The following is a 15,524-nucleotide window of genomic DNA, read 5'->3' as shown; positions in this document are numbered from 1 at the left end:
TTTTTACTGTTAACTCCTGCTTTTAAACACTGAAAGAATACCATCCCCACGTATAGTGCCTGTAGGGCCTAATAAAATTTCATTACATAGCACTGTATACATTCTTCAACTGATTTAACAAAATTGTTCATAGCCAAATGAGTGCAATCTAATAATTTCTTTGCCTGAATTCATTCACAAACATGTCAAAGACACCAAAAAACTGTTCTCTTTAGCATTTTAACAAAGTTCAACTGCTGTTCCCCCCAGCAAACACAGAGTCAATTTTTCATTTTCCCTTAAAAATCAATTGCTTTTTTCCTTCCAACAGCCACTTTACCAATGCAAATCACCATTCCAAATATCCTTCTGAGTATTTGAAATCCTCATGCTTATATTCACTTACTCCTTCTTTCCACTACACCCTCAAAAGTTTCCAACCTGTTTTCCAATCACTCTGTCTGTTGCCCTCCCGCTTGGGCCCGATCCTTTTTTCCTCACTGAATCGTCCCGTCCATGGACACTAGCTTGTTCCACAACCAGTTCTTAGCTAGGAGGGTGGGCTACTCAACTAGCCCCCACCCTTCTGGTCTTGTCCCCAAAACATTTCTACTCACAAGACTACCTGAGTCCTTCCTAGTAAGGCTTGCCACCTGGGCAAAAATACATGGCCATTCACTTAACACATAATCCAAACCCCTTTGGGGTCTACCCAGAGACCCACCCATTTGTCTGCTGACACTTAAACAGAAAAGAAAATTACACAGAGAGCAAAGAAAATTACAGTCTAAGCCAAATTTTTCTACTTCTATTACATTGTCCGCTACAGGGGGGGCGGGACTGTAAAAATCTCAGGACAACCTCAGAGCTTCATCGCACACATGGCTTCCACCCTGAGGAATTACGAACGAGAAGTTCAGTTCCGCTCACAGACCTAATGCCCAAATGAACAGAGCAGAAAAACATCAGTAACCGGTTAAACAAAACAGAGCCAAAGCTAAATAGTGCACCAAAACCAAATAGTGTTTCCTTATTCTATTAGAGCTCACCTTTAACCATACAATCCTTATCATATAATACTAAACAATACCAAACAAAGCAAACATAAAATAACAAGGGTAAAACAGATAGATGGTGTAAATTCTACAGGGCTTCCCAATTCTCTATTGCTCACCAAACTGTGACAAATTTCTGTTACTAATTATCACTTATGTCAGGTGATCAAACTGACATTGCAGGACTGGGGGGGGTAGATAGAGAAATCACACCATATATCCAAATTTTAAAGCTTCATTAAAAATAATAAAACAACAATGGAGAGTATTGGGAACACTCCCACATCACTCAGGAAAAATATGAATGCCCCAAGCCTTAAACCACTTTAATACTCACACATATCTCACTGGGAAGTTAAGCTTTGCAAATATAATTCCAATTCTGTAACTTGTAGTGCCTCTATTTTCCACAAGCAGCTGGGGCTGAAAGCAGTTTTCTTTGCACTTAGCATAGTCCGTACTAATTCATGACCTTGAACACAAAACAACTTCTCCTTTATCTCAGGGCTAAGCCGAATTTCAAATTAACCCGTTCCTAGACAAATTTCTCACTGTGACAGAGGTTTTGCTTTGTGATTAAAGCTCCACTGAGATATATGATCTTATCTAGATTGAAGGTACCTTCTAATGGGCATTGTTTAAATGAATTTTCACGCGTGTACAGATTCCAATCATTTAAATACCTGCAGGTTTTAGGACCATAATGTACGTACATGTAATATGCTGGGGTACCCTTAGGGGGTGAGGTGGAATATTTAGACAGTCCCTTACCCATTTTCCACTCACACAGGAGAGACTCACAAGGAAAGGGGAGGGAAGATGGGTTCACACACTCCTAGACCTAGGCAGCTTCCTCGCCGGACTATGCCAGGCTGAGTCAGCCCACCGTGGGTCGGATCTCCTAAAGATCCACTAGTTACCGGGCTAGCCCGGTAACAGCCACTCACACTGGTGTACACACACACACACACCAAGGCCTCCTTTTCTTCCTTTTTCTTTTTCTTTTTAACCTTTTTTCAACCTTTTTATCTTTTTTTTTTTTAAAAAACCATGATGCATCTTTACCTGGTCCGGACCAATACCATGAGGCGGTATGACAACCCCTCTTGAGGCGGTAAAAACCCCTCAGCACCGGTGCATTCTAATGCATTTGCCTATGCATTACCTTATGCATTACCTTATGCATTTCCTTGGCCAACTCAGCAGTTCCCAGTACTGCTATAAACTAACCTTATTGGGGCCTCTCCCCAATACCACTTTGCATCTGATCCTGCTGCACAGTCAATAAGTTCAGATGGCGTGAGCCCAACAGAGAGACAGACGTCCTCAGGGACAGTCCTCCTCCGATACCCCAATAGAGATTTCAAAAGGTCTCATACCTCTCATGTGGCGCCATGGGGTTCGAAGGGGAATGTGGGTCTGTGGGCGTTGCCATCCCGGACGAGCCCCCAAATTGTCGAAGAAAACTCAGTTCTCGCTTTTTGTTTGGGTGCAGCAAAATTAAATACTTTATTATTTCTCCAGTAATTACAATGGAGGGAGAGAGTGCCATAGGACACAGGGTCCTGGACAGGTCTCTCAACTGGTAAACAATTACATCAAGCCTTTATACCATTGTTTCAGACAATTTCTAGCAATAATACAGACAGTAAAAAGCAACAAATACATTTTGTTTATACATAAGCTTTTCTGCTATCTCACTAGAAAAACAAGACTGCAAGACTGCATATTGCAAGGTCGTAATAACTTTCACACAATTCACTCTGTCTTACATTATCTTGCTTCCTCACGTCACCAGGGTCACAGTTAACCTAACTCATGCTAACTAACATTCATTAAGATCTCTTCAAAACCTTGTTAATTATTTACTGGCTTCCACACAGGTCAGTGCCCGCATTGAAATACCAAGAGGGATCTAAGCGCTGGTGTATGCTGGGCACTGAACTGGCAGAGCGACGTCTCTCAGGGTGTGACACCCCCCCAAACCCATAGAGTTAAGGTGACCTAAGCCCTGGTTAGATAGTGCTAAAGAAAAGGAAGAATTGTTCTGTCCATGTAGCTATTACAGTCACTGTTTACTCCAAAGTGCTATAGCAGTGCCACAGCAGCGTTTTAAGTGTAGACAGAGTGAAACTAGATCTGGCTCCAGTTTGCACTGTGGAGGCTCAGGTACTAAGGCTACAATAATAACAACAACAGTGCAGTGCTTGTGTAGTTAGCAGGATTTGAACCTGCACAGGGAGACCCCAATGGATTTCTAGTCCATCGCCTTAACCACTTGGCCACAACTACTTGATATGTGCCAGTCTCACTACATGATGATTCTGTTCTCACTGAATTGTCACTTCAAATTGTTTGCTCAGACCAGCTTCCCCAGCACACTCATGGCTACATTAGTGTAAGTGTGTCCTTGGCTGAACAGCGAGAATTCCTGCCCATTTCCCTTCCGGCTGGAGCAGGATTAGAGTGTGTTTGTGTGAACGACATTGCTGTAGATTGTTGTTCATTCCCCACTCTGACAATTCAGACAGTCCCTTTCCTAGTCAAATCTCCAGCACATCGTTCCAATAGCAGGCAGCAGGATTTCTCTGGGGCACTGAGGGCTGGTGTGTGAGCTCAGCCTTGCATTCCACCCTTGATATTTCATGGACTAACAACAGCAGCAGAAAGAAAGAGCCGAGCCAATATCTCCCTGCCAGGGATGCAGGTGCCACGTCCCCTCTGTCTGACCATCGCATTGCAGGAGAGAAAGGTTCACTGGAATCAAATGTCCTGGCTCAGACCAGAGACACAGGGAGGTTTTGCTGTTCATGGATCTGTGCAAAGGAAATTGTGTCTCTGTGTGAAACTGAGGTCGGAAATGAAACGTCCACATGGTGGCCCAGTGCTCTAGGGAATGTGGGTGAAGGACTCGGGCTGAGAAATGATTTAACAGGGGGTTGTATCAATTTATTGCCCTGATTAAAATCTATGGCTAAAACGCAGCCACTGTTGTTAGTGCTTGTACATGTGTAGGGACACCCCAGTGGGTGTCAAGTCCATTGCCTTCACCAGGGGCAGTCGATTATTTTATCAAGGTACAAATTTCTTGGTCAAGGCCTAGGCTCCAGAGAAAACAATACACTGCTGATAAGAAGAAGTACATGAAAAGATTTTGCAGCCACCATGGGCATAACTATGATGTGTCGTGTTTCACTCTTTATATCTGGTGCCACCTCCTTTCCCTTTAGCCTTTAGTTGACCAAGGGCAAAGCTAAACATCTCCTCAGATACCAGGGTGTGTTTATGTCCATTCCTGCGAGCTACACAGGGGTTTGCTGTTGCTGCTTTCAATCCCAGAGCTCCCAGCCACGGGGGGTTGTGCCGATCGGGTGTCCGCACTAAGTTCAGCATCAATATGGTGATCCCAGGGAAGCTTGGGGCCCCCAGGTTACCTAAGGAGGGGTGAACCGGCCCAGGTCGGAAACGGAGCAGGTCAAAACTCCCGTGTCGATCAGTAGTGGGATCGCGCCTGTGAGTAGTCCCTGCAGCGTAGCCTGGGCAAGACAGTGAGACACGGTCTCTTTTTAGACACCCCCCCCCCCTGCAGAGACTGGATGGGGGGATGGGAGCACCCATTGTGGGGATCCTGAACTGGTGGGAGGGAGGCACCATGTACCAGGGATCCCGAAACGCGGAACAGGGACACCCCCACACCAGGTGTCTTGCAGCAAGAGCTGCAGTCTTGATTTACAAACTGCAAGTGATGGGGAATTTACCACCTCCCTTGCGGAGCTTGTTCCACTAGATAATTAGCCACACGGTTAAAAAACGGTCATTTCCAGTTGGGATTTTCTGACATCGACTGCAAGCCAATGGGGTCTTGTTCAGTCTTTGTCTGGTGAATTAAAGAACCCTTCAAATCACATATCCCCCCCTCTGGGAATTTGTAAAACGTATTTAAACCAGTGATTAAATCGCCTCTTAACCTCCAGTCAATGAAATCAATTGAGCTTCTTCAGTCTCTCGCTGGAGACATTTTTCTTGTTTTTAAAGGCAAAAATCCTGATCTTTCCAATGGGAGCTGCTGCTTCAATGTTCAGTTTGGGGAGGGATTTGGCTGCACTCAGAGATCTGCCCGAGGGTTACAATCTGCGATCCGAAGGGCCGAACGCAAACAGCGTTTAGATGGGACCTTTAGTGCCACCCCCCTGTGGCCAAAGATCAGAACTGACCAGCAGAGTTTACAGCTGGAGCCTGGGACGCTCCTGAACAAGCTGGGCATAAAGCCTCCCGCGTGGGATCCTCGCTGTGCAGCAGGAGGCGGAGGGAAGCTGATTGTCAGGGCTCAGGGCAGCTCCCTGCCATGCTGAGCCGGTGTCTGCGCTAACCTCAGCATCAATCAGGTGATTCTGGGCAGTTCGGGGTCCCCGGGCTCCCACAGGAGGGTGAAGCAGGACACCCCTGGAGCAGGTTAAAGCTGCAGGGTGACAGTGGGGTTGCTGCCCCTGTGAACAGCTGCTGTAGCAGCGCCTGGGCAGGACAGGGAGAGCCAGTTATACCCCCCCCAGCCTGTATCGGGGGCTGGGAGCGCTCACACCCTGGGGACCCACCCACCAGAGATCTGCTGGGGGGGAGAGTGGCACCCACACACCCAGGATCTTGTAGGGGGGGACAAGGGCATCCACACTCCGGGATCCTCTGCAGAGGGACGGACACCCCCACACATCCAGGATTCTGTATGGGGGGCAGAGGTACCCGGACACCTGGGCGGGGAAAGGGGGCACCGAAACATCCGGGATCTTACCTGGGAGGACAGCGGCGCCTGCAGCTCGACATGAGACGGGGGCGGGGGGAGCAGGAGCATTTCCCAGTTCCAGGCTGTCCCCGTCTGGCCAAAGCACAGAGCTCACAAGCAGAGTTTAAAGCTCCAGTTGCCAAGCTGAAAAGCAAGCTGGGCTCTGTGGCTGGTGCCTGTGATCCTAATGCCTGGGGAGGCTGAGGCTGGCAGATTGCTTGAGCTCAGGAGTTCTGGGCTGCAGGGGGCTGTGCCGATTAGGTGTCTGCACTAAGTTCAGCATCAATATGGTGATCCCAGGGAAGCTTGGGGTCTCCAGGTTGCCTAAGGAGGGGTGAACTGGCCCAGATCAGAAACAGAGCAGGTCAAAACTCCTGTGCTGATCAGTAGTGGGATCACACCTGTGAATAGCCCCTGCAGCGTAGCGTGGGCAAGACAGTGAGACACAGTCTCTTTTTAGACACCCCTACCCCACAGAGCCTGGATGGGGGGATGGGTGCACCCACATGCTGGGGAATCTGACTTTGGGGGAGGGAAGCGCCCAAGCAACACAGATCTTGAAAAGAGGAACAGCGACACCCACACACCACACAGCCTGGATGGGGGCAGGGGAACCACACACGGGAGCTAGTTCATGGGGTGGGGGACACACCCATATGCTCCGTTGCACCATTCTTAATGAGAAGAGCGGGGGCATCCGCACAACACGGATCCTTAATGGGCGGGGGGACACCCACACACTCCACTATTAACCAGGAGGGACAGGGGCACCAGACACCCCCAGTAGCATGGAGAACCCCCACATCCACCAAATCCCTCATGGAGGGTAAGACAGAGGGGATTGTAATGGGGCCCAGTGCACACATGCACCAGGGATTGTTAAGGGTTGAAGAGACAGGGACACCCACACACACTGAGATCACGTCCTTGGAGGAACACAAACCCTCCACAGAAGGACCTGGTCTGTTCCGTGATGGCAGCCCAGCCTGGGTGAGTCAAAGTCTCTTTTTATACAGCCACGCCCCAGAGATCCTGACTAGGGGGAGAGAGACACCCACCCACCAGAGATCCTTAATGGTCTAGGGTGCACCCACACACCAGGGATTCTTATGGGTGGGAGGAATGGAGACAGCCAGACACACTGAGATCACTTCCTCCCAGGAGCCTGGGCCAGACAGGGAGACACAGTCCCCCTTTACAGATCTGCCTGACAACCTTCCTCCCACCCTCCACATAATGTTCTTATCTGGAGGTCAAGCCAGGGAAACCACATGGAGGATTCTGATCTGGGGAACTGGGGGGACCCACTTACCACCAGAGATTCTTAAGGGCAGGAGGAACAGGGACTCCCACCTCTGCAGCATGGGGGTGGGTCGCCTGCTGGGATCATCTGGGCATATTTCACCTCGTCAGCTCCCTGCCATTGCCTTGGGGCTCCTTGTTCGCTGCCTCTGGTACCCAGTTTAGCCTCCTTCCTGAGGGCTGAGACGCTTTGATCTGTCTAAGGTCTGTGGGATCAATGTGTGTCATGATGTAATTCTGTGTTATTCGGGGGTCAGACTAGCTGAGCTAATGGCCCCTTCTGCCCTTAAACGCCATGAAAACATTTCCTTGGTTTCTCCTTGCGCCTGACAGACACCACGGTGAGGGGCCCGATAGAAGATCCTGGACACAGCGCTCTGGCTCTTACTTTACTTGGGGATGTCAGCGCTTCCCTGGCAAAGCTGCCGCTAAAGTGCTGGATTTGGGGAATGGTTCGGCTCCGGTTCAGAGATCTGCCTGTGCGGTGGGAACCTGCTACGAGGAGCGGGAAACGCAACCAGCAATGGGAGGTGTTGGCTGAGCTCCAGGCTGCCCCCGTGTGGCCAAAGCTTAGAACTGAGCAGCGGAGTTTGAAGCTGGCGCTGGGAGGGACCTGAACACACGGGGCATGAAGGCTCCTGCATGTAAAGCTTGTTGGGTGGGCAGCTGAGCGTAGCTGATTGCTGGAGTTCAGGGCTGCACCCCGGGGCGCTGAGCAGGTGCCTGAGCTCAGGTTGGCCTCGCTATGAAGGTTTCTGGGAAGTTTGGGGCCACCAGTTCCCCCTAGGGAGAGGGGAGCCAGGTCAGCCCAGGAAAGGAGGCTTTCAAAACTCTGGTACCAATAGACAGTGGGACTGCCCCTGTGAAGAGCCGCTGCAGCCCCGCTAGGGAGAGCCGGTCTCTCTTTATGCAGCCCCCCCCATTCCTCAGGATGAGGGTTGTGCTCAAAGATCTGTGCCCCGTGTTTTCACCTCCATGTGAAGCGCACAGTGCAAATAACCCTCAGCGCATCAGCTCAGTTCCAGGCTCCACTGACACCTGCTCAGAGCGCAGAGCTCCCAGGCTGAGCCTGAAGTTGGAAGCGGGAGAGCCTGTTACCAGCCGGGCCCCGTGGCTGGTGCCTGTGATCCCAGCGTCTGGGGAGGCTGAGGCTGGCGGATCGCTTGAGCTCAGGAGTTTTGGGCTGCAGGGTGCTGTGCCGATCGGGTGTCCGCACTAAGTTCAGCATCAATATGGTGGTCCCGGGGAAGCTTGGGGTCCCCAGGTTGCCTAAGAAGGGGTGAACCAGCCCAGGTTGGAAACAGAGCAGGTTAAAACTCCCGTGCTGATCAGTAGTGGGATCGCGCCTGTGAATAGCCCCTGCAGCGTAGCCTGGTCAAGACAGTGAGACATGGTTTCTTTTTATACAGACACCCTCCACAGAGCCTGCAGGGGGGATGGGAGCACCCACACGCTGGGGATTCTGACTTGTGGGGAGGGACGCACCCAAGCAACACAGATCTTGAAAAGGGGAACAGCGACACCCACAGATCCCGGATGGGGGCAGGCAGGAGAAACCACACACGGGAGCTAGTTCATGGGGTGGGGGACAGAGACACTCACCAGAGATCCTGGATGGGAGCACCCACATGATGGGGATCTTGAACTGGGAGGAGGGAAGCACCATGTACCAGAGGTTCTGAAGGGGGAACAGGGACACCCACACACCAGGTGTCTTGCAGCAAGAGCTGCGGTCTTGATTTACACAGGGCAGTGATGGGGAATTAACCACGTCCCTTGCGGAGCTTGTTCCACTAGATGATTAGCCTCATTGAAGTACCCAAACCTTTTAACAATAAGAAGTGGAATGAAATGGCCACATGATGGCAACAGAACCTAAGAAACGTGTTAGTTTCTAAGGTGCCACACATACTCCTGTTCTTTTGAGGATACAGACTAACACGGCTGCTCCTCTGAAACCGAAGAGATGAGAAGCCATGTTCTTGTTCAATGTGCATTGAAGCTGAAAAGGGAGATGTTTCCTCTTTGATTCCTAAGCCCCCAACTCTAATCCACTAAACACCCCTTTCCTCCCACAGCCAGGACTAAAACCCAGGAGTCATAACTAGTAGCCCCCCTTAACCTTCTCTCTGTGAGGAAGAAGAAGCTCTGAGACCCCTGGGCTGTCCTCTTGCCACCCTGCCTGGGCTGCACTTGGAACCCAATGGGGTTTCCTTGGGCAGTTTTGAATCTTGCTCCCAGGAAGGGTGTAATTTTAGGAGCAGTTTCCAAATAGTGCACTTAACCAGCCAGAAGGGGCAGCAGGTATCGGTGTAGGAGCCATTGAAATAATCATAGCAAAGTAGTTCAGGGAAACTGTTATTAATCAAGTGTGAGTGAAAGGTGAGAATCTGATGGTGTCAGTGTCACACTAGAGGGCGCTGAGATGGTTTTAAATTTGTCATCCAAACCCAGCCACCACCTCGCACATGTTTTAACCTCTTCTTCTCTTACCGTTGCTCCTTATCAGGGAAGGGGAGAGAGCAAACGAGCAATAGAAACAGAGACCTAGTGACCGAAGCAAACATTTCTTTGCTCCTTGCTTGGCTCTGTCAATTATTCGGGTACAAACTCACCCCCCACCCACTGTCTGGGCTGGGCTCAGTGGGCAGGAAGAGCTCAGCTGTCAGTGGGACTTGGGGAGCTCGGGACATTACTGGGAGCTGCTTGAACGTTTAGGTGAAAACCACCTAAACACGGACACAAGGTCTAGGCTGCAGTAACTCATCTTGCATCTGCGGCTGTTGAAGCTACAAGGCAGAGGACTAAGTACAACATTTAAACTTATGTTTGACCTCAGAGAATAAAACAAATGTGTCTGTGAAAAGAGGGGAGTCGAATTCAATCCCTTGTCACCATCAATGTGCAAACCAGGAACTTGTTGCTTTGCATTCCTGATGTGTCACCATCATGTGACTATTCTCATAGACTTTAAGGTCAGAAGGGACCATTATGATCATCTAGTCTGACCTCCTGCACAACGCAGGCCACAGAATCTCACCCACCCCTTCCTGTAACAAACCCCTAACCTATGTCTGAGTAACCTATTCTGTCTCAGTCCCTTTAATTAAAAAATTGTGTTTTTTTCATAGAAACTATATTTTCCTTGTAGAGACACAGGAGCAGATTAATCTACAAAGGGAAGGTGATTCCAAGGCAGTTCTGGAGGAGAAGGGAACGTTTTCAGCATCACTAAATTATTTTGTTGTGCCTCACAGAGAGAGAAAGAGAGAGAGAAAATAAACCTATTAATTTGAGCTACCGACACAGTTCACAGCATGAAATACATAATTTTGTGTTCAATGAATTGTGTTCATTTACATAATATGAAAAATATGTATTAGGCAATGCATGAAAACCTCACTGCATTGAAGAACCCACCTGATCTAGTCAATGTACTACAGAATATTTAAAGAAGTTAAGAAAGATGTGCTTATAAATTAACATGCCATTTACACACGCACAAGACACAGAAGAAACTGAATTATTTGAGCTACTAAAATTTCCATTTTCTCACAGCATTTTAGGTCTCAAGGTTGTTTTAATTTGCTTATTTTTTTGGAACTAGAAATGGGGAAAGAGTACACTGAAGTCAGTGGAATTACCGCAGTGAGGGATTAGTCTCATTATTTGCCACTAACAAAACCTTTGTTAGCACAGAGTTAACTTTGACTGTGACTATCTCTTACCTTCAAGAACATCGAGTTCAGTAAAACTCAAACTCTGGAAAAACCGGGAATACAGAGTGATGGTACATGCTCAGATAACCTTAACTCTGCCTTCTAGAAGAGAATCCGTGATAGCATATGAGAACAAGGAAAGGTTTGGGGACAAATTACAGCTACATCCCAAGAGTTTGTTTCTTCTGTAATTAATTGATCCTGGCCCCATCAATTGATCCTGACCTGGTGTCTGGCATTGGAATTTACTATTTTTATCCTGCATATTTAAAGATGAAACTGCTTTACAAAAGCTCCTTTATTCTAGGTTATACAAACAGGTCACTTCTCCAGCTATTTCAAGGAGATGGAATTTTCCTGACCCACAGGGAACTTAAACTAACATGCTCAAGATCACACATTCCTTAGGAGAAAACGAAGGGGAAAAAAACCAAAACCCACCAAACTGTTGCTGTTTCTACCCAAATGAGACTGGAAAGTGAGACTGTGCAATTAACTGTCTGGTGCTACACTGACTCTGCAGTTACTTGGATGCAGACACACCCAGCTCTACGGTTGGTAAACGTACAGAGACTCTGCTGCTGCTCATGAACTAGCAGCACATGACCTCTGAACAGCTGCTATTTGAATGCATCTGAAAGTCACAAGGAACAACGATCTGTGTTAAAGGAAGGTTGCCATTTATTAGAGCCCCAGTTGATGCCGTGTGCACAAAGAGAGGATTGATTGTGTAACAGGGAGTTTGGTAAATCTTGGTTATTTTAGTTTGTAACAGGCTCCTGTCCACCTCCAGTAGAGTTTTCAGTCCCAATGGCAACTTACTTACCAAATGTAATACAGACTAGTCCATTCCTCCCAAGTGGATGTGGTTCTTGTTCTTCTGCACATTGTAGCCCATGGAGGCCAAGGACCTGCAAATGTGTCTTCATGTGCCTTTATTTAATTGATTAAAACAAACCTAGACACTTAGAGGATTGGAACTGATTTCAGCTGGGGGCCATACTAGGTTTTTATGCATTTGCACAGGAAAACATTGAGCATGTCCATTCATTTCAGGGATCCCTATTTAGGGGAGCTCCTGAACACACTAGAAATAGAATTATTTTTACTGAAGGAAGAGGTTTGTAAGAGGGCACTTGGATTTGAAGCAAGGACCATTTCATCTGCAGTCAAACACTCTACCACTGAGCTATACCCCCATGACATTTGCATTGGCAAGTCAGTGATATTAAGGATTTTGAAGGACGGGCTCTGCCTCAGAGAGCTCCTTTTCTATTCCCAGACCACATGGGTTTTAAAAATGGGGTTTGATTAAACTTTATATACACATGTAGACACCACAGCTTGCACACCCACCAACATAGCTTCCCCCACTGACATAGCTACCACCTCTCGGGGAGATGGGTTAACTGCACGGACAGGACAGCTCTCTCCCCTCCGCTTAGAGCAGCTTCATTATTTATGAATAGGTGGGAAATAACCTCCTGAATGGACAGGCACCAATTTATCAAATATTGCTGTGTCTGCATTCAATATGGGTAACTGGTCATATTGGGCTGGATTAGTAGGAGCATTGCCAGCAGATCAAGAGAAGTGATTATTCCCCTCTATTCAGCACTGGTGAGGCCACATGTGGAGCATTGCGTCCAGTTTTCACACACACACACCCCTCCCCCTACAGAAACAAATTGGAGAGAGTCTAGGGGAGGGCAACAAAAATGATTAGGGGGCAGGGGACTTACGAGGAGAGGCTGAGGGCAGGGGTGCCCAGAGGGGGGGCAGGTGGGGCAATTTGCTGCAGGGCCCCCAGGAGAATACAGGATTCTATAGTATTGTAACTTTTTTTATGAAAAGAGCCCCCAAAATTGTTTTGCCTCAGGCCCCCTGAATCCTGTGGGCTGCCCCTGCCCAGACCGTGGTGCTGCCCCCCCACTCCACCCCCTTCCCTCGTTCTCCTCCCTCCGAGGCCCCCCATGTGCTCCTCCCTCACTCCCATTTGGCCACTTCCCACCCCTGCTCTTTGGCTGAGGCCTGCTGGTCCCTGGCTCCTCTCCTCCCCAAGGCCTCCTCGCACCTCTCCACCCCTCCCCATGGTCTGCCTGCTGCCCACCCTCTCTGCCCCTCCTGAGACCCGCCCTGCTCACCGCCCCACCTCTCTGCCCCTCCTGAGACCCGCCCTGCCCATCGCCCACACCTCTCTGCCCACCCCAGAGACCCCCCCTGCCCCGCGCCCCCACCTCACTGCCCCCGCCCCTGAGACCCAACCTGCCCACCACCTAAGCCTCTCTGCCCCCTCCACTGCCCTGCCCACCGCCCACACCTCTCTGCCCCTTCCCCTGAGACCCACCCTGTCCACCTCTTTCTTTGGTCATCTGTTGTTATTCCTTGAAACATCAAGGATGGAATAAAAAGCTGAGTTTACTCCAGGATGAGGAAAAAAAGGAGCCACCAACCCCCTGGCAAAGCTCAGTGCCCCAGAGAAAACCTGTCCCCTGCTATCGCAATCACTGATGTACTGGGGATATGACGGGAAAGGGACTGTCTGAATGATCGAGGCAGGAAATGGACAACAATCTACAGCAATGTCATTAGCCACAAACACACTCTCCTCATGCTCCAGCCAGAAGGGAATGGAGCAGGAATTGGAGCTATTCAGCCATAGACACACTTACACAAGGGCACAGCAGTGACTGTGTTGTGGAAGTTGGTCTGAGGAAACAACTGGAATTGATCACTCAGTGAGAACAGAACTAGAGTGCAGTGAGAGCCAAATATCCAACAAGTAGTTGTGGCCGAGTGGTTAAGGCGATGGACTAGAAATCCATTGGGGTCTCCCTGCGCAGGTTCAAATCCTGCCAACTACGCAGGAAGTTGTGGTTCACTCTCAAGCTATGTCTACATGAAAGAGTAATGTGGCTTTAGTTAAAGTGTTTTAATTGAACAGCTGTTGCATGTCCACCCTGTGTCACCAGAGCACATCCATGCTAGCATCTCTTGTCTTGCCACAGAGAGCAGTGCACTGTGGGTAGCTATCCCACTGTGCAGCTGGCTGCAGGGTGCTTTGGGAAGGGTTTGCAATGCCTCACGGGCTGGTACAGCATCACATGATGCAGGTTTCTATCCCATTGTTCAATGGGCATCCTACTAGATTGCCAGCTGCTTTTCAACTGCAGTGTGTGTGCAGAGCGTCTCTGTGTGTGTAGGGGAGAGACAGTGTGTGCGTTGCGGAAGAGTGAGTGTGTCGCACACTGCCTCTAAGTTCTGACAGCTGCTGGAAGCAACCAGTCCTGAGGCAGGGGACAGCCCTGACATCAGCCCCCCTTCTCTCACTGGCTCAGCTCAGCACAGCACTCTCTGTCACACATGCACACACACTGCTGCCTGCTTAGCTCTGTGTCAGGGGTGCTGGAACAGGGGGGTTAGAGGGCCATGGACCCACCACTCTTTACTGGCTGTTAGGACAAATGATTGGGGGGGAGGGTGCAGTCTTGGAGAAGAGGCGTTCTGTGGGTGTGGCCTCGTGGGGAGAGGTGGTGTGAGTGGGGGTCCTTAGGGAAGGGGTGTCATGGGGATGCCACAGTTTGGACAGCGGTGCCTCCCCCCCCCCCCCACTGTAAGGAAGCTTCTGCCGCCCCTGCTCTGTGTTGGCAGAGCGGGAGAGAGCAGCATCCACGGCAGTGATTTGCTCCCCGGGGCTCCAGTAGGGGGGCTCGGGAGGCTATTTAAAGGGCCCAGGGCTCTGGCCGCTGCAGGGAGCCCTGGGCCTTTTAAATCACCAGCCTGGGGAAGCCAGGCCGGGCTGGCACAGCGTAACGGCTCTTGCCGGTACCCCATACCGGAACATACCGGCTTACTTTCACCTCCGGAAATTCCTCACGTGGATCAATAACTGGTTAAAAGATAGGAAACAAAGGGTAGGACTAAATGGTCAGTTTTCAGGATGGAAACAGGTAACTAGTGGTGTCTGTACTGGGACCAGGACAAGTCTACATATTGATAAATGATCTGCTAAACAGTGAGCTGACAAAATGTGCAGATGATCCAAAACTACCGGCTTGCTTCCTAGAACGCACACTCCTTGAGTGGGGTGATCCAAAGGGAGTAGCTCAAACCTCCAAAGTGCCTGGCCAGGGGCAGGACATTAGCACAGCAAGGGAGGGGTGTGGCAGTGACATCACAAAGGCCTTTTGCAGGACCTCAGACTATTGGTCAAAGGTGGTGGGGAGGTGGTGACCTCACAGAGAGATGCTGACATCAGCCAGGCAGGACAGGGGCGAGGGGCCAGGGAAACCTCAGAGACCCCTGTGGCTTTGCTTCAGCAAGTCTCCTTCTTGAGGTCTCTCTTTGAGGACTGACAGAGTATTCGGGTTCATGGACGTGAGCGCCAGGAGGAACCTCTTTCGAGTTTTCTCCTTCCCTTTTAGTGATTTTACTAGAAAACAGCCGTCCCTGTTTAGAAGGTAAGAGCCTCCTCGAGGTTTGAAACCTGTTCAGTCTGATCCATCTGGTGACAGTTGAATTCTAGGCATGGAAAACACGAGCTTAAGGAGGCAGAATTTTATTCCGCACCTGGGATTTTGTCCCTTAGAATCAGTGGGGACATTAGGGTTTGTCCTTTTTGTTTCACCTTTTCCTCCATCCATCCCATCCTCCTTTCTCTTCATCTCTTGCTTCTTTTGTCCTTTCTCCTGT

The 15,524-nt window shown here is 49.6% G+C and overlaps 2 non-coding genes across 2 annotated transcripts; one reads left to right on the top strand and one right to left on the bottom strand.

The window, feature by feature from the left end:
- Positions 1–3,244: 3,244 nt before the first annotated feature.
- TRNAS-AGA lies at positions 3,245–3,326 on the bottom strand. Its single transcript has one exon. It is a non-coding gene; the product is annotated as a tRNA-Ser (tRNA).
- Positions 3,327–13,614: 10,288 nt separating this feature from the next.
- Positions 13,615–13,696, top strand: TRNAS-AGA. The gene has a single exon. It is a non-coding gene; the product is annotated as a tRNA-Ser (tRNA).
- The last annotated feature ends 1,828 nt before the right edge of the window (positions 13,697–15,524 follow it).

The sequence above is a fragment of the Mauremys reevesii genome, linkage group 12 (assembly GCF_016161935.1).
Source record: "Mauremys reevesii isolate NIE-2019 linkage group 12, ASM1616193v1, whole genome shotgun sequence".
NCBI classification, from domain to species: Eukaryota; Metazoa; Chordata; order Testudines; family Geoemydidae; genus Mauremys; species Mauremys reevesii.
This window is presented reverse-complemented; position numbering and strand designations above follow the sequence as displayed.